Source organism: Sinohyriopsis cumingii, chromosome 7 (genome assembly GCF_028554795.1).
Source record: "Sinohyriopsis cumingii isolate HCF-2022 chromosome 7, ASM2855479v2, whole genome shotgun sequence".
Lineage (NCBI taxonomy): Eukaryota > Metazoa > Mollusca > Bivalvia > Unionida > Unionidae > Sinohyriopsis > Sinohyriopsis cumingii.
In genome coordinates, this window is record NC_142967.1 from 102681800 (window position 1) to 102706727 (window position 24928).

Genomic DNA, 24928 nt, shown 5'->3' on the forward strand with positions numbered 1-24928 from the left:
TGGGAGCTGACAACGAGGTCTGGTCCACCTGTCTCGGCTTTTACGGAAGGGGCAAGATGAAAGAGAATGGTCAGCGACTGCTGAAGATGTGCTGCTCCCACAGCCTATGTGTGACTAACACTTTCTTCAAATGCAAGGAGATTCACCAGATGTCGTGGAGACACCCACGTTCACGCCACCGGCACCAGCTAGACCTCGTCATCACCAGGCGTGCAGAACTGGCCAGTGTCCTCCTCACCCGCAGCTACCACAGTGCCGATTGCGACACGGACCATTCCCTCATGGCCAGCAAGGTTCGAATATTGTCCAAGTAGCTGCACCACGCCAAGAAGAAGGGTCACCCACGCATCAACACCCGCTGTGCACGCAACCCAGAGAAAATACAGTAGTTCATCAGCATACTGAAGCAAGCCCTCACCAAAGTGACACCTGATGACACCATTGACTCCAAGTGGTTCCATATCCGTGACTCTGTGTACAATTCAGCCATCACAGCTTACGGGAAGAGGGAGCGAAAGAATGTCGACTGGTATGAGGAAAACTGGGACGAGATGAGGCAAAGAGGAAAGCACTCCTGGCATACAAGGCTGCACCTAGCCCCTGAACACTACAAGCCCTCAGGATTGCAAGCAACAACGCCCAGAAGACCAACCCACGCTGTGCCAACACCTATTGGCTGAGCCTTTGCAACAGTATACAGAGAGCTGCCGACACAGGGGATGCAAGAGGAATGTATGAGGGCATCAAGAAAGCGACAGGCCACCCCAGCTACAAGACAGCTCCCTCAAGTCCAAGACGGGCGAAGTCATCACAGATCAGGGGAAACAACTGCAGCGATGGGTTGAGCACTATCTCGAGCTATATGCAACCCAAAACAATGTCACTGGAACTGCCCTGGACGCCATTCCAGACCTGCCTGTCATGGAGGAGCTAGACACACAGCCCACCCTAGAAGAGCTCGGAAAAGCCATCGATTGCCTTGCCTGTGGGAAGGCTCCTGGAAGCGACGGCATTCCGCCTGAAGTCCTCAAGAGCGGAAAACCAGCACTGCTCCAGCCCCTACACACACTACTCTGCCTTTGCTGGGAACTTGAATACATCCCACAGGACATGCGTGACGCCAACATCGTCACTTTGTACAAAAACAAAAGGAGACCGTAACGACTGCAACAACTACCGGGGCATCTCCCCCCTCAGCTTTGACACGCTTGCAGATCCTAGCCTTCCGCGTCTACCCAGAGTCCCAGTGTGGATTTCGAGCCGGCAGGTCAACTGTAGACATGATCTTCTCACTACGTCAGCTGCAGGAGAAGTGTCGCGAGCACCAGATGCCCCTCTATATTGCCTTTATAGACCTGACGAAGGCGTTTGACCTGGTTAGTCGGAGTGGTCTCTTCAGACTCCTGCAGAAGATCGGCTGCCCCCACGTCTGTTTGCTGTCATTATGTCTTTCCACGAGAACATGCACAGCACAGTGTGCTTCAACTGCGCAACATCTGAAGCCTTCCCAGTCATCAGCGGAGTCAAACAAGGCTGTCTCCTTGCGCCGACGCTCTTTACCATCTTCTTCTCCATGCTTCTCCAGTACGCATTCAAGGACTGCAGCGAGGGAGTGTACATCCGTAACAGGGCTGACTGCAAGCTGTTCAACATAGCCCGTCTCTGTACTAAGTTTAAAGTCACAGAGGTACTCATCCGTGAATTGCTCTTCGCCGACGATGCAGCCTTGACATCACACACAGAAGATGGACTTCAGCAGCTGGTATGCCGCTTCTCCCATGCTTGTAAGGAATTTGGACTGACCGTCAGTTCGAAGAAAACGAACGTCATGGCGCAGGACGCAAACTCCCCTCCCTCTGTCACCATCTTTGGGTACAACTTCGAAGCTGTCGAGAACTTCACATACCTCGGGTCTAACATCTCCAACTCACTCGCCATTGATTCTGAGGTGAACGGCAGGATTGCCAAGGCAGCAGCAGTGATGGCCAGACTTAATCAGAGAGTCTGGAACAACCCCAACATCACCGAAAAGAACACACTGCGTGTCTACCAAGCCTGCGTGCTCAGCTTACTTCTCTACAGCATCGAAACATGGACCACCTATGCAAGACACGAGAGGAAACTTAACAGCTTCCACCTGAGATGTCTGCGGCGCATTCTGCACATCCAGTGGCAGGACAAAGTACCCAACACAGAGGTTCTTGAACGCGCCAACATGAACAGCATGTTCGCCATTCTCGGCGAGAGGCGCCTTGGCTGGCTTGGCCATGTCAAGAGAATGGACCCAAGCCGCATTCCCAAGGACCTGTTATATGGGGAGTTAGCAGAAGGTACACGACCAACTGGACGACCACATCTGCGCTACAAAGATCTTTGCAAGAAGGATATGAAGACGGTGAACATCAATGTCAACGACTGGGAGAGCTGTGCAAACAACCGTTCCAGCTTGCGTCTATCTGTCAGGCAGGGAGTTCAAAACGCAGAGGAAGAGAGAAAAATAAAACAAGCTGAAAAGAGAGCTAGAAAGAAGGATAAACAAAAGCTTACTTTGGAGCTACGCCATCGTCTCCCGTAGACTGATGGATGCCAAGATTGCTCATAAAGCATCGATTTTAAAACGTAATATTTGGTCAAAAGACATTTCTTACCCTTTTCTAATCCATTAGCCTGTATCGCTTGTACATTGATGCACCAACTAGTCGATAACGCATTACATTGTTCATGTTACTGAATTGAGCGCAATTTTTGATTAACTTTAATTTCTTACATATGTTATTATCATAGCTTTCTTGCTTGCTTTAAGCTCTTAATAGTCTCTTTCTCTTTGTGTTATTTCGGAGTTTCATAGGGTTATTATTTGTCTTTTCCTTCATTAATAGCGTATCTTTCTATGTTCCTTACCTTTTCCAGATTGCAGTATAATTTTCTATCTACTTATATCTTTCTTGACATATAATAAATACATTGTGAGTGATTCGTTATTGTTTATTGATTTACGCATCGTACGGTCAATTTACATTGTCAGCATGTTTAATAAACGCTGTGTTGTATACTAGCTTTCCCATGAACGCTTTAATTTTCCTACTAATATTCCATGAAAAACGTGGGAAAATGGGATAACACATTATATTGTTATTCCTGCGATTCCTAAGTTAACAGATATTATTCCGATCCCACAGGAAGCTGTTGCTATGCTGACATCCAACCAGAGAAACACAAATAACAAAATCCTCAACACCCATCCAAAAATACCATGTATGTTGTGTTTGCGTGTTCTTCGAGCACTCTTGTAATGGTTGATCTCTATAATAAAATTATAATGAATCTCGTTGATCTTGTACAAACAAAATTTAATGCCATCATCATAATATAAAAGTTAAAAGGATAATGAATCAAGTTGTTTTTCTGTTAACCACTCATAAGCCACAATTATTGTATGACTTTTGGATATATTAGTAGTGCGTTTCTCGTTTTTTCTCCCATTTATATGTACGAAACAGGTTGGAAAATTACACTTCCCATTTGTGTCTATGGCATCCCTGCATCACTTGAAAATAGTTTGTGTGGTGTAATTTATTTAACCGGTTGTGGAGCACTGTTTTTTTTAATCAGATGGAAGAAAAACTCCTTGAATTATAAAATTTCCAAACTTATGGCAACAACCACACCACCTAACAAGAAGTACATTTTGTCAGAGCTACCTTCATATTTTTCTCTCTGTTGTATTATGTCGTTTGTATGCTTCTTACTCTTGTTTTCAGCTCTTGCTTTGCTAAATTGTGGTAAAAGTATTTCAAGTTCCCTGGTTATTTAAAGAAACTTATTCGATTATTTTTCCGATCTAAAATATCTTGACATTTGCTCTTTATTATCTAATAAAATTAAAATTTAAGTAGGTATCATTCTAACACTAGCTTTAAAGTAGCAAATACTGTTTTGCGAATCATTTAGCAACACATTTAAAGTGTGTTATTCAACTCAACCTTGCATTAACTGACTTGAAAGGCGAATATAGTGCACATTTAATAGTGCAATTCAATTGAAGAAAATATGAAAACACAATAATGAAAGCTAAAAGATGCTATAGATGCATAATGATGATTTCATAGAGTTTAAAATAAAAAGGTTAATGTAAGTGATGTACAACACTTGTATAATTTCTTGTAAAAATTAAATTTGGTACCATACAACCTCATTTTTGTCATATGCTGTTTACTAGGGACGCCACTCTCCAATTTGGGTTGAATGTTCCTCGCTTTTTGTGTTCATATTACATATATTGTGGCAAGTATTACAATCATGCTGATATAAACAATATTGTAAAGGCTGTACATGGAGTTGTACATTCGGGAATAGGTTTTCACAGTGCTGCTTTTGCCGATATATCTATCTGTTCGTTTATATGCATAATAACGTGATCAGGTACCTACCAATATAGAATAATGTTCCCACATAGTGCGAGACTATCATGTTTTTCATATATGAAACATTAATATCGAATAAAGGAACATAGCGGCACTAAATGATAGTATCATTTTATTAGCATGTGAGCGATTGATTTAATTATACAAACATTTCTAACTCTCTTACTTACATTGCATATTTTTGTACTAAATCTTTGTACATGACTAAAGTTGCATTCCAGTATTTATACATTACGCCCTCCGACCAAGCATAAGCCGCCAAATGTTCGCAGGGTTTTTCTCCCTGAAAGCATTTTAGAGCATTTGCTTCACTATTATCAACATTTCCAAGAAAGTGAAATGAAATATTACTTGACTGATTCGGAAGAACGCCAAATAAATAAAAATCATCTACCCAATAGAACGGAATATTTTTTGCAGTTTCGTACATTTCTAATACAATGTTCCTAAGCATCAGAACGAACGCACCAGTGCAGTATTGTAGTGGGCTGCGTTTATAATCTGGAAAATAATCGGGATCTACCGCATGTCTTCCTTTTCGATCAATATATGCATCTGTAATAAAGCGACAAGCAATTATTCTTTGTCCTTCTTGATATTTAGGTAACAGTTCGCGAATAACGAGAAAGATATTTACAAATACATCATCATCAATTTTAAGAATAAATTGTGCCTTTTCACAATATGTAACAATCCATCTATAGCCAAGAATTCCTTTATGAGTTAGGTTATGGTAATCATCAATAAAATCACCTTGGACAATATCTTTGAATGCTTCACTTTCTATCTTGAGAGCTTTCTGCGAAGTGTTGCTTTTGGTGTTTCCTATAAGAAATACTATCCGGGCTGGATGATTTTGTAATAATCGTGGATTAGCCCATGTCTCTCTGAGTGCTTTTCGTCGGTCAAAATTGAGGACAGCGGAATGTACCATTATCAAAAAAGTAAGATTATCCGTATCTTTACATATATTTGGGCTATTTATTAAAAAGCTAGAGTTAAAAGTTAGAGGATAAAAAGTGTAGTTCGTATATTTTATTTTTTCGCCATTTTTCGTCCTGATAATGAATGGTCCTGCAGGGTTTCGCTTTACTGGATATGGTATCCACGCGTTTTGTCCTGGAATCATCATGTCATGAGATGCATAGCTACTTCCTGTGCCACTTGCATTATTTTGTGCCGCATCTGTGTGCGTGTTATTAGATTTGCCTGAATTGTTAAGATGAGCATCTTGATTTGGGTACTCGTATGCTAACGATCTATTTTTGACAGAGGTTCTGTTGCCCATGATATACATATCCACAAGACAAATATATATAATTATAATGACACATATAATTGCAAAAGAAAGCATCAACTTCTTGTAGACTCTGATGCACACATTTGACATTTTCTTCGGGGTATTTCAAAGGTATCTGAAAATATATGTATAAATAAATAGATTGTATATAGACATACCTTTTTCTATTTATCTTTAATATTTCGTGAGGGTTTCTTTAGTTAAATGCTGAAGCATATAAACACCTAATAGATTATCCTTTATTTAAGTATAGTATGGTCTGTAACACCCACATACCTACGAGTTTAATTGGAACAAGTTTTTATTTTTCCGATGGTAAAATTGTCTGGAGCGTCTTGGATTTATTGTATGTTCTAAATGATGAAATACTATAAACCAAGAATTTAATCTATTTTATCACCACATAGTGTACATGCAGCAAAAAGTGCTGGATTAAAAATAATACTACTAATACTACTATTACTACTACTACTACTGATACTAATGATGGTAATATTACTACTGCTATTATTACTACTAATTGTACTACTAATACAATTACTACTGCTACTACTACTATTAGTACTACTGCAACTAATAGTTAGAGCTTATTCTAACAGGAAAATAAGCTAAGTAAAATCCTCATAATTGTTTTGTTGCCATTACTTCTATGCAATACTTCGAATGTAGTCTTTTAGATTTAATTTGCCACCTCTTTAAAATATGCATATACTGAAAATATTCAAGGAACCAGTCTTTAAAGGTCACAACATACATTTAAATGGTTGTTGTTTTCAAGGATGTGGAAAGAGCCCGACGTAACTTTATAATTCAAAAGAAAAGAGTCTCGCAGATATAGACGTACAGTTTATGGCGACGTACAACATTAGTAGAAGTCTCTTGCAGCGTTAAAAATAACATTCAATGAATATTGTGTACTGCCGCCATCATTTATGATAGATAGGTTGCTAGGACCAAAATAAGGACTAATTAAGAAAAGTAATAAGTTAAGCCGGCACAGATTAAAGACAACATCAATGCAAAGAGCAAAGCACTGACAACAACTACCAAGTTAGGCCGTGTATATACAGTTGTGGAACTATATATAACAATACACTTAATTAGTGGTATGGTTCCATTCATCTTGCGGACCCTTAAATGCTCAGTGGATAAAGTGCCAGATACACAACCGAAAGGTTGCGGTTCTAATCCTACTATCAGACCAGCCTAGGTTAGATACTGTTGTGGCACGTTACCCCAATTGCCTCGGCACTAATAGCCTAATTGTGTTAAAATAGCGTAAAGCTCCAAACAAACATCAATTTTCCTGTTTTCCGAATAGAAAAGTTCTCGTTGATTTTAGAACCAATGCTTATGTGGCTACCGACACCATATGCGGAATAACTGATATAACAGAATTATAATAAATAAACCGCCCGGTTCAAGCTAAGGACAAATATATCAAAATTCAACTCTACGACCATTGCAACTGAGGTTACACTTGAACTATCCCATAATATGTACAAAGCCGTCGATCATGCTTGCTTGCCACTGAAAGTAAAATATAGTGTTTGTTCAACAAATAACATCCACTAAATATATAAATCTTCATGCGTAGTATTTTCAGTGAGAGGTTGGAATGAGGTTGATACGGCGCAGTGATACGTTTAATTCATCTGGACGAACATACGAATCGTACCCTTATGTGATATTGTCCTGAAAGTTCTAGTAGGTAATGCATTAAATTGGTTCTTAATCTTTGCTTTGAGAAATATATAAATACATATTCAATACAACTCACAGCGACATTTTTGTATCCGTTTATTGGCCATCACATATGTATTGTATTTGAATACAAGTTGTTAAGTATGGTTGTGCCATCTTGTGATTGGTATTAATTTAAGAGCTTTAAATATTTTACACACTGTTAACGCTTTTCGCCAATAAAACATATATAGATATTATAAACATTACAAGCTGTATTTATATTTCATGCATGTAAGGATATATGAATTTGAAACACATCCCTTTATCATATGCTCAGCAAACATTAAAAATCAGTCCCAACCGGTTGCCTAAACGTGGATGTACTGGCTTTATCCCATGTGCGTAAAATATGAAAATTGTATAATATGAATCATCATTGAGACTAAAACTATGACAGTTGTCTCCTCTGAAAAGAATTTAGAGTAGGGTTACTTTCATATACTTCGATTATTGTTTAATACCGAAGCTTGCAAGTTTATAATATACATATAGCAGGACAGTTGTACTAACATAATGAAAAAATAAATCATTTGTATCCCACAATTTGGATACTAAATGTTGGACATAATAGCGGATCTCTGCTGCTAAAAAGTTATTGTCTATTTCATATATGTATTACGTGGTCCATGATATCAAATATTAGTTGGTGAATACTAAATAGAAACTGAAGTTGACTTTTTCTTGATAAGAGTTTTGCATTTAGTTGGGTTAATACTTTATTTAAACACATTATGGTAGAAACGAATATGAGATGATGCATCTAATTCTTACGTAATTTGTCACGTGCATTATTGAAATAAAACTCATTTTCCAAACAAACGCCGACAACAAATTTAATAACATTCAAAGTTTAAGAAAAAGTGTCAGAACTTTTGATCATAATTGTGACAAGTCAAGCGAGCGTAATACAATGGTCGAACATTTTGGATAGCTTGCTGAGAATCAAACTTAAAGATGATATTATTTCTTCTCGTGCCGGACGCAAACATATTTATGGCGTAGAACTATTAACTACATACGTCAATTAGAGCTAAAGAAAACGGTTTATAAATATTCGTTGTTTGTGAGACATGGATATAGATTTAAATATTGACCAATTACTCTTATGGTAAATTAAAGATAACATGAATCAAGTGTTCCACTTATATTACAGCAACTTGTAATCACACTTTCAAATTTCTTGAACAATGCGATTTTAAATTATATAATTTCTTAAACATCAAAACCAAAACTAAATCTTTCGTTAGAATTATTTCATTGACACCAACCTTAAAGGCTATTCGTCATTAGTCAACATGCATCATTTAAGATGTTAAGTAAGTGAACTCTGAGGCTTGCACTGTTGTCGCTGAAAATATATAAAATAGTATAACTTCACAAAATAACCTGTCATTCTAATTAGATTACACAGATGGTCTTACCTGCTTTATCATATGAGCACAGAATAACACTACTCGTGGGTCTCGTTTTCTACAGGTCTACTTAGAGAAGTGAAGTCATAGTAACGTCCTGGTTATGAAATTAACTGAAGCAAAGTTCGCATGCACGTAATGCTTTACATTTTCTGACATTCAAAATCCGGTTTACAAACAATAATATCGCTTTTCGAACCAGTTATATTGTTTCCATCAAAAAGAGTCCACATGCAAATACAATGACCAGTTTTCCGGAAAAACCTATGGCCATGTAAACATATGTTAATCATCTATTTGGAAAACCTACATAAGGACGTATTTGTTTAAAGTCATGAACAAAGTGAACTTCTAGTCAAGTTCTCTTAAGCAGCGTCATGGTGTACATGTCAGAATAGCTCCATTTTCTTTTATTATCACGCCAGCATGAAACGTCTTGCCCATGTTTCTTATCTGTCTCTGTCTATGGTTTCAATACGTATTGGTGGTTGACTTCATCATCGACCTCAAAATAACAATAATTATAATAATAATAATTATAATAATTATAATACAATTACAGCATTAATAATATTAATAAAGCATTAATAATAATAATAATAATAATAATAATAATAATAATAATAATAATAATAATAATAATAATTGTGCTGGCAGTAGTGATGCTTAGCCATTGTCGTAGATGGTGATGGTTTTTGTCTTCAGTAGTATATCGTATATGATGAGTTAATATTTTAACATCAAAAAGCTTAAACAACCGAATTCCTCTCCAGTTTTGTCCTCTAGTAATGTTACAGGCTCTGTCTTTTCGTCAATTCTTCAATCTTTTTCCATTGAAATTTAAAACAATGAAAACAACACTCGTTTATTTCATGTGAGATCTTTACTAAGGAATTTACTAACTCAAGATCTTGAAGCCACATACAAACTTGATTATAGTTATTCAATAACACTAACAATCAAAAATTATATTGGAAAACCCATATTAGAGGAAATTACACGAAAACATGTTCCGTTTTCACGTATCAAATGCTGGTGAGATTGTATTTCTTAAAACATACTTAACAACTGCCATACTATGTTAAACGTTGCACATAGAATATATTATGCTCGTATGCCCCACGTATTTGGATCAAAAGAAAACAAAATCATTAATAAAACATATGCACATGACACATATGCATTAACATAATGCTAGTTTTTTAAATAACCATGTGATCTAAGAAATACCCTGAAATATTTTTTTTTTTAATTATGCGCCAAACCATGACTAGTAATTGTATTACACTTGATGCAAAATTATTCTGTTTGGATATTTTTAAACATGATTAGATTACATATTAATTCAACACGCAAAACAATAGCACCATTTTGATTCCATGTTTCATTCAAGAGTTATAATCGTGTGAAAGATAAATTACATAATGTTAATCATAGTTGACAGTTCTGAGGCACAAGCGAATTCCTGTCGGTACCATACATACAGTAAGGATCATTGCTAGTCCTAACGGAATGCGTGCTACATTAAGACAGCATAAAATATATTGTAAAGTATCGTGATATAGGACAAAAAATGTTGAACATATGATCCTAGCATACTTGAAAAAACATTTGACTAATGAGGTTGGGCCTTAATAAATGAGTACGTATCAAATGAACATGCGGATATTTATATTGTGCCATGGAAGCATTTTGTGGTACATTTATTATTATTATTATATATATATATATATATATATATATATATATATATATATATATATATATATATATATATATATATATATATATATATATATATATATATATATATATAATGTCCTGGTGAGTGGCTCAGATGCGACTTTTTGCTCCACATTTCCAATAAGAAAGGTAAGTCTTTGAGGGCGTTTTCAGGCATTGTTCTTTGTAGTTTTCGTATTAATGTTGTAGACTCCTTACAGTTAACAGATGCTTGCTGACATAATAATAGGGACGCTTTAAAAGTGCATCGTCAAAGGATGAGACTGATGTGTTGTTTAATTATGCTTGTCTACTATTTTTGTTTTATGTCGATCAATCACTTACATATCTGAATATGTGAATGTGTACAAATGCCTGCTTGAAAATGTAGTAGTTTTGTTGCTAGTCTCTAAGATGATTAGGAATATAGAACTGGTTATGTGTTGTGTATATAATGTACATAAACGACACTATACGTCAAGGTATAACATTATGCAGGTATTATAACTTTTGAAGCTGCTAGTTGCTTAAAATGGTTGATGCTATGGTAAATCGAATATTGATATATGGAGTCAAATTATGCAGATGTGAATACTCTCGCATATAAAAATGCAACCTTCTGCAATATATTGTAATAGCTCTATCTATTGAAAGCTCTTTATGCTCCCAAGAAACATAAATGGCTTAGTAATATAATCGGGTTGATACAGAAGCTTGGAAGAGACAGGAATTTCCGGTTTTTTATATAGAAAATTTGACCTCACTCAGCCATCAACTCTTAACCACTTTCAATTGTTTCTGAAAGATTGCACATCTATATATGACACTCCACCACCATATTTATTCGTGTTGACAAAAGTATGGCTTTGTTTTGAGAATATTTGGTTAAAAAAAAATGCATTCAGGGCTCGCTACATAACCATCAACAGTGTTTAATTTTAATGAAAAGCTGGGTAACTACCACTCTCACAAATGTGACAGAAAAGATCGACTGCGATCACTACATTTGAAATTGTAGGGCTAAAGCTGTATTACTATCGTTTTGAAAGATACATAATATGGAAGGGAAAATCCTAATCAAATTGAAACCTGTAGGATAAGAATTAAATCATTGTGAAACTACTTTTATGAGAGAAAAGAAGTACTATGCAGTCTATACCGCAGTGAAGCAATCTACAATAAACTGAGTTAGTTCTATTAAATTACTAAAAATAAACTCACTGAGTATGAACAAGTATGGGGCTAAGGTCTCTTAATACTTGGAGAATGCACTACAACGTTAACAATTATGCATAATAATCCAAATATTGATGTCATTACGTACAAGGTCCAACACATGTTTCGGCACTACCATGATGAATTATTTTATAGATACCTTTTAATTCGGTCTCCAAAATGCAGAATTCACAGTTAGAAAAATCTTAGCATAATAATGTTAGTCCCGAAATAGGAAATGATTTGCCTGACTTTTCCAATTATAGATCAGTCCAGTTCACTGAATATCGACTATACAATATTACATAAAGGCATTGTAAATGTACGAAAACAATATTTCTAGGACTACATATTTTTCAAGGGTTGCTGACGAAGGCCAGAAATGATTTTGTTAAGATAGATACAGAGGTCAAAATATCGGACTGCTTTGAAAATGAATATTTTGTTAGCCAGTGGTATTGGACATTTGTGATATGAATAATTTATACGAGTTAGGTAGGAGGCGAATAATGCAACCAGTTCTAAACTTGGGAAAGATCCAGCCATTGCATCATTATGCTTGATGCATGAAATTGTGAATTAAAAAGAAAGTTTGGAGAAAAAAAAAAAAGAACATTGAATAAGTGTGACAGACTTTTTGTATGACCTAATGGTCAAAACATATGTATAGTAGATTACTAGAAACTAGTGTCTATTAAAATATATAGCTGCATATTTTATTATTTATTTCGCAGATAATGGTTAAGACAATTGATGGAGTAACAAGAATCAAGATGAGCGCTGGCATTATTTTCTAGCCGTAGTCTAGCTAGTTACTGTCATTTTCATCCAGTGGGTACTGTTATTTTCATTCAGAACGACAGCAGAGCATTCCTTATGTTTGTTAAAGTATTGTTGAAAATTTGAATGTAACAAACCTATGGGGGTATGTAGTATAGTGTATAATATTTATATATTTTTTTTATTACAAGATCAAACACACGTATCAAACATTGTCTCGTATTCTTTTTTTGCAATTTTAGGTAGAAAATATTCGTATTAAAGATAATACATAATTAGACATTCTCTATTTAAAGGCAAACATGTAGATAATTATATATATATATATATATATATATATATATATATATATATATATATATATATATATATGTGTGTGTGTGTGTGTGTGTGTGTGTATATACATGTATATATATATTAGTATTTTCATATATAATTCCACTTCATACGAACTAGCAGTTTCCCATCATGTGCTTGGCTGCAAATGGTCATTTGATATTGGTTTGGAAGTTTTACACATCAGTATATCGTGGGGTCTAATTTTAATTTAAAATTAGTTTACATTGCTGTTTTTTGCTGTATCAGCTCTAAGAAGCATCACAATATTAGCAACAACGACAACAACAAATGCCAGGACACACGCTGCAATTGCAGATTTCATTTGGCAGCGGCAAACAAAATCAAACATTTAATTCATTCACAAGTTCTTTCTGCACCCGAATAATCAAGGTTATTGCAAAGAAAATGTATCGGAGGCGTTAAGAGCAAACATGCCTTCAACAATCAATGCAAATTTGCTAGACATCGCGTTTTTAATTAACTGTTCATTATGGTCATGATATATAACTAATAGCAGTAACCTTCATAAAGGATAAATTGAAATTATTTTGGACGGTTGGTGGACATGAAGACTAAACTATAAGGTATATTTACACAGTAAATGTCAAGGTGACCATCATAAAGTTTTATGTTTCTGATTTGATACGGGCTGTATTATCTTCATCTGGCAAGGCATAGTTTCACATCGATAATAGCTGTTATGAATCGACGACCCATGGTTAGAGAAGATGAGGCTCGATATGCCAATGTAGTTAATGAAATAAAGGTAACATCTAATTAAACATCGAATGCTTTATTGTTGGAATCAGCTGTTTTGACGTCAGAAAGGCAGTATACTGGAATTATAAGGATTCAATGATTATGACTTTGCATTTATCATATTGTTTACATAATTGCTCCCTAGGTTAACATCTATAAATATTCAGTAGTGATCATTAAGCACCAGTGACTTACACTTAATAAGCATATCAGTACCTGACACACATAAGCAAATACATGAACACCTCCACACTAATATATATATATATATATATATATATATATATATATATATATATATATATATATATATATATATATATATAAGACATATAAAACGCTCGATTAGGGTTAGAAATGCTTTGACATAGCAATCGTTGCATAATTTGCGGTTGTATCAGCCTTCAATGCTATGTTCACATAGTCTTTTGTATACACCAGTCCACATTGAATATATGATGGCCAGATGCATACTTATTGTAGTTGTTGACTTTGATTTGAACGTGAACACTAGATATATAATTTAAGCTTTCACATAGTAAAGATAATAAGGATATATGTTACTGTTGATCTGATCATGCATATAAACATGGATGATTTTTTGTTCATGTGCACATTTATTCATTTGTACAGATACATCCATATGTGACATTGGAGGTTAATGAGATATTCCTTTTGTAGATGCGTATGTTTACAACCCTCAGACATGTGGTGCCTGTTTTTATTTATAAGACGCAATATAGACATCACGTGAAAAACGGATACACTATAAATACGTCCGCATAACTGCTTATATAAAAATTAGAACATTATTGTAGCGGAATATTTATGGGTAAGTTGCATATTTTATTTGATCATTTCTGCTATTTTCACTCTAAAGATGAAATGGGGAATACTTGTGTGTGCATGTGTTCGAGTGTACGTTCAGATAAATGTTAAGTGTCGTCTGTCACTTGCAACGTTTTAGTATATGTTTACTTAGATAATATCGCTAGAGAGGGTGGGGAATGTAGCGATGCATTATTGATGCTCTCATAATTCGTGCACACTTTCAGTGATTGAAGTATCGCAGAACAAATTAGCTATCTTTAAAATACTGAATCCGCTTGTGGTGTGACATCAATATCGCATTTGTTTTAAATACAAAATATATCAAATGTGTGTTTATTTTACGTGAATAAGGACAAACTGTTTTCATTCAAATATAATGCTTTAAATACGGAACTTCTCCTCAAAGTACAGATCCGATTGAAAGTTTTACCTTTTTAAATTTTAAGTTTGAATTAATTTGACAGTGGTAAATATAAATTGCTGATATTAACTTTCAAGAGGGCTTATCTTTATTTGCTATTGTACCAACATGTGTAAAATTCACAATCGTCTGTTTCATGTGATGTATGGCAGTTGTCGATGATTGTGAACCATCATATGTAGTAAAAGCTACGAGACAACGTCATACTTTTATTTTACTCGCCACTCTTAATTATACAATTTCCTTATAACAAGTCAATGTCATCATTTCTCATATCTAAAAACTCATGTAATCATAGTGCCTGGTGATATCAATCATATATCAAAGCAAAAATATCACTATTTATAAAATCTTAAAATGTAGTGAATAAAAGATTAAAAAGCAAAAACAAGCTGATTATCTTGTAAAATATCTGCAAATTGTGCCTGCCAATTGCTATACAATATATGAACGATGCACAACATATATAAACATACCAAAACTATCTTACTTGTTTCATGAAGAAGGTCAAATCTATACTAGAACAGAGAAAACTGGGGTAACCTGCAAGGGAGGTGACTTATCAAGTAACATAACATGTTTGGACCAATCTTTGTAGACTGAACCACATCAGTTGGGAAACTTAAACAATGCAATTCAATCCCCAGATTCATCTCATATGCTGTTAAAACAATATGCATGGTTAATATATTTTAAGAACATTAAGAAGGTCACCTTTGCATCATTTTCACATTGGCCAGCACATATTATTGCCGAACCGGCTGATAGTTGGAGAAATTTCTTTTGCTAGTGATTGTAACCTGCATAAAATCAAATTTAAAGCAAAATGAAAATCATGCAAAGTAAAAACAAATATATGCATTTCACACAAAAATCACCACAAACTCCAATATTTATCTCTGCAACAGACATACGTAAATACGTAAACCAAGTCGGTTGTTCAGGTGCAGCCCAAGATACGCATTTGATCTCCAGCACTAGTCTAACTGTGGCAGGCAGTCACCAGACAGGCCATCCCATATTCAAGCCTACCTCACAGTAAATCTAGTCCACATTACATATTTAACTTTGGTGTGAACGTATAAATGCTAGGCTTATGACAATTAGGTTCATGTCTGTTACATAAAAAAAAGGGATGTGTCAAAATAATAAATATCCAGTGAGATCTAATTAAACATCGATCATGGCTTTATATTTATAATATTGTTTATTTAATCGCTCCCTATGTTAACATTGATAAATCCCCAATCCTGATCATTAAGTACCAGTGACTTACACTTATATCAAGAACATTATATATATATATATATATATATATATATATATATATATATATATATATATATATATATATATATATATATATCCATTTTAATAATTGGGAAAATTTAGAATGAAATATAATTTGCATATAAGTATGTACAATTTTAGCAGAACAACAAAACAATAGGTGCTATCTCAATGTATTTCTCAGACGCAACACATGAAGATAAGCAAAGCTTGTGTCTTCTGGCACACGGAAGAAAATCTCTTTTGACACGAGTCAAATTAGATGTGAACTGGTTCGTTGGCGGCTAGTAATAGCTGTTGTGCCCGGTTATCGCTGATGATGAAAAACCTTGATAGAAATGCGCGGACTAACGATTAGCCGATATTTTCCTTAGCTGAGGCTTGACAGCGAGAGCCATAACATAGTAGCATTAGCTGAAATGTGTTTTACTGCTTTCCAGCTACACTTCATTTTGCAAACGGAGGAATAAAGTGAACCCTATTCATAAGCATCTTATCGCTAAAACACAACCCTGGAATGAACGTATGCAGGTCATATTGCCCAAACGCGTAATATTACAATTTCACCAACACAATTGCTTTACGTTGAAAGCACATTCGTAATTAACCACTTTTTACAAACGTTGGCTTTCTAATCAAAGGAGAACTAAGACTGAGAATGTATGTACATTATATTATATTCACGCCTGTTTTACATTACAGCGAAACAGATAAAAATACATCACAATGCCACAATGTCATGGGTAAAACGAAAGAGAGATCATGAAGACAAAATAAGGTAAATATGAACAGAACAAAATTTTAAAAGATTAGCGCAAATTAAAGAGATACATAAACCAGAAAGTAACACAATACTGATTAGGAGAAAATGCTTTCAACGGCTACATAGTCTTTTGAAAACATATTGTAAATTGTATCAGAATGATATAAATGAACCAATTATAATGTAAACATTTACCTTATGTTTTGAAACCAGAGCAACATATCTCAATGCACGCTGATATATTAGAGTAAGATCCGTTTTAATACGTGTACGTTTGGAGTATATTGCCAAAGTAGATCTTCCTAGATGCGGAAACAAGACAGATAAGGCTAGGGTCTCCAGTTCTAGAACTGTACAAGTGTTTACTTTGGTATTATTATTTTCATATTATTTTCATTATTTGTCACGCTTGTTTTAGTGTATATTGCATCAAATAAGCTAATATGTTTCTCTCTGCTCTACCATAAGGAGTGACCTGATAAACATGTTTACTGGAATTCAGTCGATTTGTGACAAACCTAGAAACGATGCAACAATTAGACCAGACGTGTGAGAAGCCTGCTTCTATCATAATTTTCATTATATCATGAATAATGATGTGATGTGCAAGCTCTATGATTCCCGGGCAATCTATTTGGTTAGTTTTATTTTTACAACACATCATCATGAAAATAAATGGAATGCCATTCGGCAGACGTGGCTGAGTTACAGTGATACAAATAGAGCGAATATAAGATATTCGTTTCTTTTGGGCGAGGTTCCGAACGAAAATTTAAGAAAACTCGTAGAAGAGGAAAATAACATTCACAACGATATTCTTAAAGAGTAATTTGCTGATACGTATCTCAATTTAACATATAAAACCATGTTGGCCTTTGTGCATGCTATTACCAAAATGTTATCATGTTAAATTTGTTCTAGAAACAAATGATGACATGTGGATTAACATTCATGCCAATCCCGTTAGGGACCCATCGTCCAAATGGTATGCATCATTTTAAAGTTACCCGAATAAATCATATCCGGGTTACTGTACTGGAACAGGGTATGTCACTAGCATCAATGTTGCGAATAAAGTGTACCCTGCATGTGATGAGACCAATATTACTAAGAATGTCACCTACCAAAATAAATAACATATTTATCACACTCTCTTAATTATTGCGTCTTGCTGTGTTAATATTATCATACAAGCTTTGATACTTAAGCATTCGAAAATAGTGCACATACTATATATGGGAAGTCTCTTTTATAACAACGCACACAATTTTCCTGTTTGCATAACGTGATTCTTTGTTCAATGTTTCTGAAAAACGTTGAAAGTGAGTATTTTCCCAAGGATAGACGTGTTTGGTAGACTTTATGTACTCAAAGATACTTAGAATATCGCTCTCAGCATTGGTCATATCAATTCATCTGCTACCGTTACCGACCTTGATGTGTATTCCAATAGGTGTGCCATTTAATATTCGTTGTGAATCAATCATATCCAAATAAAGACGTAAAATCACCGGTCAGAGACTGTGCAACCCTAAAAATTGGAATAAGCCTCTACATATACTTTAATGAGGTTCACTGAGTTAAAATATCTGAAAAACATTGCAGTAATTTGCCATTTGGGTCACCGAACCTCTACTTTCGTCATCGGTTTGATTAAATCAAATGATAATAGGTTCAATTAAAGACTAAACCTCATTGGTAAAGTTAAGAAGAAAAACAAATATCGATTGAACTGTCGCTTAAGTGGTTTTTCTTAAATTTGCAAATTGATTTAAAGGTACAACAGGTAGGTAAGCTAAACTGATGATTGCAGCTTTTCATAAATGTCATCAGAATCGCAGATAAGAATAATTTAATAGAATAATCGGAATTGCTCTCTTGAAAAAAGTTGACTGGAAAGGTGCCAATATCAGCTCAAATTCTAACCATTTAATTGCATTGGTTTGAACTATTCCAGTAGAAGGACGATCTTGAATGTGTCTCCTTGTATCTAATTCAAAATCAGAAATTAGAAAATAATTTCATGTTAACTGAGTTAGGTTTTGGTCCAAATAATATATAATAGTCCTTCATAGTTAATTCAAAGGCTTGTACATTTATAATGAAATTAAAATAGCCGTATATGGTTGAGAAATATTTTTATATTCAGTGTATTTTTAACCAAGTGTAGATCTTATATATGTAATTTTTTATTGTTATTTATCTAATTCAGATGTGATAATTTTGATAATAATGAAATGGCCGCTACAATTTAAAATTTAAAGTGGAAAATACAAGGGTCACTTGAGCAAGCATCTAATTGATGGGAAGGATGTCGACTTCAGCCTTAGCTGTGAAACTTAGATGCGTAAAGCAATGCTAACCAATTTCATGCACCATCTCTCTCTCTCTCTCTCTCTCTCTCTCTCTCTCTATATATATATATATATATATATATATATATATATATATATATATATATATGATATCCTGATCTGGGTGGCAACATGGTAGTTGATTAACTCAGAAGATACTGAATTTAATGTAATACAATAAAAATAAAACACCAAAGTTAATAACTTGTCTAATGACTGTAAATTCTGTCAGATGATTTCCCTTCTCAATTTCAAATTATTACAGCATGTTGTGCAACATGGAACTGGTCTATTTATAGTATTTAAAATCAATGTTGCACTGTATATTAAAATCCATGTAATATGTTTTGGAAATATAAATACAATGGATTTTCATACACAAATAATACAATGAATAAATAAATGATGACAATTGCTTTCCGCGACATATGTAAGAATAACAAAAACATAATGATCAATTCCATGGATTGTCACCATCATCACAGGTTTGCATCTAACATTTCCTCTTTTCTATTTTTTTAGCTCCAATTCAGCTTTCCTCCCATCCATCCTCTACCTCAGTATCCTACTTCATTCAATGATAATTAGAAGATATCGCACAATACGACGTATAACAAAGCGGTTTTAATGTTTTGTCTATCACAAATTTCATAAAAGCCAACATTTTTTACACATTTGCTTCGTGTGCAAGAACCAACTTTTGTTACTTACGAGGGAAATGAATTGGAACATAAATTTAGGAACGATGACAAGTAATGTTGCAAAGACAGTATTCTGATTGTGATGCGAATAACAAACATACTACCTTTAGCAGTATACACATCAAACGAAATAAACATTATTGCTGTAAACGTTTGGTACCTTCATCAACCATATAGAATGAGATTGTACCTGAATATAATAGTATTTCCAATTTTTATTTAATCAAAGTGCTGAAACATTTTATTACATATTTCATAATGTGATATTGAACTATATCAGTTATCACAACAGTGGCGATACCAATGTTATAGCTTATAGTGTAGATATCACGTTTGAATCTACGTTGGTTTACTATTTAGGAAATATATTTTCACTTATGTATGTAATTAATTGGATTTCAACACGAATCCTGGAAAATGAAGACTGAACTTGTATGAACTGCTGCTGTTCGATATTTTGTTCTACACTGAGTATCGTATGCATTTTACACTGTACAACAAAAGGATGCTCTTTGACTGGAATGGCTTGATTAAATATATTAATACAATTAATTATAATTCTCAAAACGATCATAAACATGTTATATTATATTTGAGAGAACGTCCAATGATGAATATTAATTGCAAATAAATTATGTAGCAATCGATATCTGAATGTAGCATCTGTAAACGCCTAGATTTCAAACTTTGCAGGGCCTTAATCACGTTAAAATGCATAAATAAACAAAACCAAATAACCTAAATTTATACGAGTAGTGTCACAATTATTAATACACTTTCCTTTAAAAACGATACCATCTGAAATCTGACTCCTGGTTTCGCTCTATAAATTTTCTAGAGTGCCTGCATCCAAATAATGGCAGCTGTAACAGTCTGCGCAGGAAATATGTTAACTAAAAGTAATTTCTTCATTTTCACTTAAAAACTGTCATTTGTGAAAAAACACAATTTGATGCATTATTTGTATAAGTTTAGCTTGTAAACGGTCGCTGTCCTAATATTTCAGAATTTCTGTATTATGGATGCAGCAATGAACCCTTTTTGTGCTATAGCAGAACATATACAAAATCCAAATTGACTGACTTCGCCTGAAAAAATATATAATGCAAATGTATGTTTATTATTTGAGGTATAAGTAAATATTTCACTGGAGACTTTAGAACGTTACCTATTTTATCCGCGAAATGTTTCCTAATACGGATTCAAAAATGCGTCAGTGTGTGTGTGTGTGTTTTGTGAAAAGGAGAGGTTGGCGGAACGATTACACATGTATGTCTACTATATAACTCACTGGATACCAGTCACGAGTATGAACTTAAAATCTTCATTGAAAATTCGCACCATTCATTTAAGCCAGTATTAGATGCCACCGTACACATTACAGATACATAAAGAACTATGTTCCCTCAAAATTTTAGAAAATATTTTTAACAGGAATATAACATGTCATGTCGAGCAAACAAACAAAGATATGCAGATATTATAAAAGAACAAGAGGGAATTTAAACCATTTATGTTAAGTCATGCACTGACAGGACTATATCATTTCATGCGTATCGAAATTGATTCAAATGTGTTTGATTTGTTATGTTACAGGGATAAATTTGAGGAAACACTGAAGGGACCAACACAAGCCTAGTAGATTTTGCTCTCGTTAAAATGAAAACCTTTGACATGAAACTATCCTAATAATGTACCTGTAACGTAATATTAATATATATGTTCCGGTACAAAGTTCATTACAGTAATTTGAAAACGTCCTTTCTTACACTGTTAGTTTCATAAAACATACAGTTGTGTTTTATTTGCTATGATGTCTATGTCTTGGCATCCGTCCGTCTACGGGAGACGATGGCGTAGCTCCAAAGTAAGCTTTTGTTTATCCTTCTTTCTAGCTCTCTTTTCAGCTTGTTTTATTTTTCTCTCTTCCTGTGCGTTTTGAACTTCCTGCCTGACAGCTAGACGGCAGCTGGAACGGTTGTTTGCACAGCTCTCCCAGTCGTTGACATTGATGTTTGCCGTCTTCATATCCTTCTTGCAGACATCTTTGTAGCGCAGATGTGGTCGTCCAGTTGGTCGTGCACCTTCTGCTAACTCCCCATATAACAGATCCTTGGGAATGCGGCTTGGGTCCATTCTCTTGACATGGCCAAGCCAGCGAAGGCGCCTCTCGCTGAGAATGGAGAATATGCTGTTCATGTTGGCGCGTTCAAGAACCTCTGTGTTGGGTACTTTGTCCTGCCACTGGATGTGCAGAATGTGCCGCAGACATCTCAGGTGGAAGCTGTTGAGTTTCCTCTCGTGTCTTGCATATGTGGTCCATGTTTCACTGCTGTAGAGAAGTGAGCTGAGCACGCAGGCTTGGTAGACACGCAGTTTGGTCTTCTCGGTGAGGTTGGGGTTGTCCCAGACTCTATGGTTAAGTTTGGCCATCACTGCTGCTGCCTTGGCAATCCTGCCGTTCACCTCAGAATCAATGGCGAGTGAGCTGGAGATGTTACACCCTAGGTACGTGAAGTTCTCGACAACTTCCAAGTTGTACCCATAGATGGTGACAGAGGGAGGGGAGTCTGTGTCCTGCGCCATGACGTTCGTTTTCTTCCAACTGATGGTCAGTCCAAATTCCTTACAAGCATGGGAGAGGCGGCGACCAGCTGCTGAAGTCCATCTTCCGTGCATGATGTCAAGGCTGTATTGTAGGCGAAGAGCAATTCAAAGATGAGTACGTCTGTGACTTTAGTCTTAGCACAGAGACGGGCGATGTTGAACAGCTTGCCGTCATCCCTGGTGTGGATGTACACTCCGTCGCTGCAATCAATGAATGCGTGCTGGAGAAGCATGGAGAAGAAGATGGCAAAGAGCGTCGGCGCAGGGACACAGCCTTGTTTGACTCCGCCGATGACTGGGAAGGCTTCAGATGTTGCGCCATTGAAGCACACTGTGCTATGCATGTTCTCGTGGAACGACATGATTACAGCAAGCAGACGTGGGGGGCACCCAATCTTCTGCAGAAGTCTGAAGAGACCACTCCAACTAACCAGGTCAAACGCCTTCGTCAGGTCTATGAAGGCAATGCAGAGGGCCATCTGCTGCTCGCCAAACTTCTCCTGCAGCTGACGTAGTGAGAAGATCATGTCTACAGTTGACCTGCCAGTTCGAAATCCACACTGGGACTCTGGGTAGACGAGGAAGGCTAGGATCTGCAAGCGCGTCAGGATAACACGGGCGAATGCCTTTCCGACGATACTGAGGAGGGGGATGCCCCGGTAGTTGTTGCAATCGCTACGGTTTCCTTTGTTTTTGTACAAATGAAGATGTTGGCGTCACCCATGTCCTGTGCAATATATCCCTGTTCTCAGTAAAGGCAGAGGAGTATGTGTAGGGGCTGGTACAGTGCTTCTTTTCCGCTCTTGGGGACTTCAGGCGGAATGTCGTCGCTTCCAGGAGCCTTCCCACAGGCAAGGCAATCGATGGCTTTTCCGAGCTCTTCTAGGGTGGGCTGTGTGTCTACCTCCTCCATGACAGGCAGGTCTGGAATCATCCAGGGCAGTTCCAGTGACATTGTTTTGGGTTGCATATAGCTCGAGATAGTGCTCAACCCATCGCAGCAGTTGTTTCCCCTAGTCTGTGATGACTTGAGGGGGTCAGTCTTGTAGCTTGGGGGGCGGGGGGCCTGTCGCCTTTTTCATGCCCTCATACATTCCTTTTGCATCCCCGGTGTCGGCAGCTGTCTATATACTGTTGCAAAGGTTCAGCCAGTATGTGTTGGTACAGCGGCGGGCGGTCTTCTGGGCGTTGTTAATTGCAATTCTGAGAGCTTGTAGTGTTCTGGGGCTAGGTGCAGCCTTGTATGTCAGGAGGGTTTTCCTCTTTGCCTCAGTGACGGGCTCCATCTCCTCTCAATTTGCCTCATACCAGTAGACATTCTTTCGCTCCCTCTTCCCGTAAGCTGTGATGGCTGAATAGTACACAGAGTCACGGATATGGAACCACTTGGAGTCAATGGTGTCATCAGGTGTCACTTTGGTGAGGGCTTCCTTCAGTTTGCTGATGAACTGCTGTGTTTTCTCTGGGTTGCTTGCACAGCAGGTGTTGATGCGTGGGTGACCCTTCTTCTTTGCGTGGTGCAGCTTCTTGGGTAATATTCGCACCTTGTTGGCCGCGAGGGAATGGCCCGTGTCGCAATCGGCACTGTGGTAGCTGCGGTTGAGGAGGGCACTGGCCAGTTCTGCACGCCTGGTGATGACGAAGTCTAGAGGGAGGCAGTGGCGTGAACTTGGGTGTCTCGACGACACATGGTAGATCTCCTTGTATCTCCTTGTATCTGAAGAAAGTGTTGGTCACACATAGGCTGTGGGAGCAGCACATATCCAACAGTCGTTGACCATTCTCGTTGATCTTGCCCCTTCCGTAAAAGCCGAGACAGGTGGACCAGGCCTCATGGTCAGCTCCCATTCTAGCATTGAATTATCCTAGTAAGTAAAGGCTGTCATTGCTGGGGATACTGGATATTGCCTGATCCAGAGCCTCATAAAACTTGTCTTTCTCCTCGTGGGTGGAGCAGAGGGTTGGGGCGTACATGCTGAAGATGTTGACCGGGCCTAATGATGTTGCCGGAGGGCAAGGATTCTCTCAGTACCTGATGATGGAGGTTCAGTGAAGGCGATTAGCGCGTTCTTTACGGCAAAGGCTGCACCATGCTCCCTAGGTTCATCCGAGGGTTTCCCCCGCCAAAAGAACGTGTAATTGGCTTAACTGATGGTGCCACTGTCAGCCAGTCGGGTGTCCTGGAGACAGGCAATGTCGATGTTCAGTCGGGAGAGGTCTCTGTCAATGACGACAGTCTTCCGTGCATCGTCTATCTGCTGTAG

General features: G+C 36.6%; 2 long non-coding RNA genes across 7 annotated transcripts in view; one reads left to right on the forward strand and one right to left on the reverse strand.

Moving 5' to 3' along the window:
• The window catches only part of LOC149795836 (uncharacterized), a 735181-nt gene that overhangs the window by 451279 nt on the left and 258974 nt on the right, over positions 1-24928 (forward strand). The window lies entirely within an intron of this gene.
• On the reverse strand, positions 4520-9379 carry LOC149795842 (uncharacterized). Of its 2 annotated transcripts, none has more exons than XR_016422422.1 (2): positions 8892-9379; positions 4520-5839 (listed from the first exon to the last, which is right to left on the reverse strand). It is a non-coding gene; the product is annotated as an uncharacterized LOC149795842 (long non-coding RNA). The 2 variants fall into 2 exon arrangements; XR_016422421.1 differs by lacking the exon at positions 8892-9379 and adding an exon at positions 8739-8856.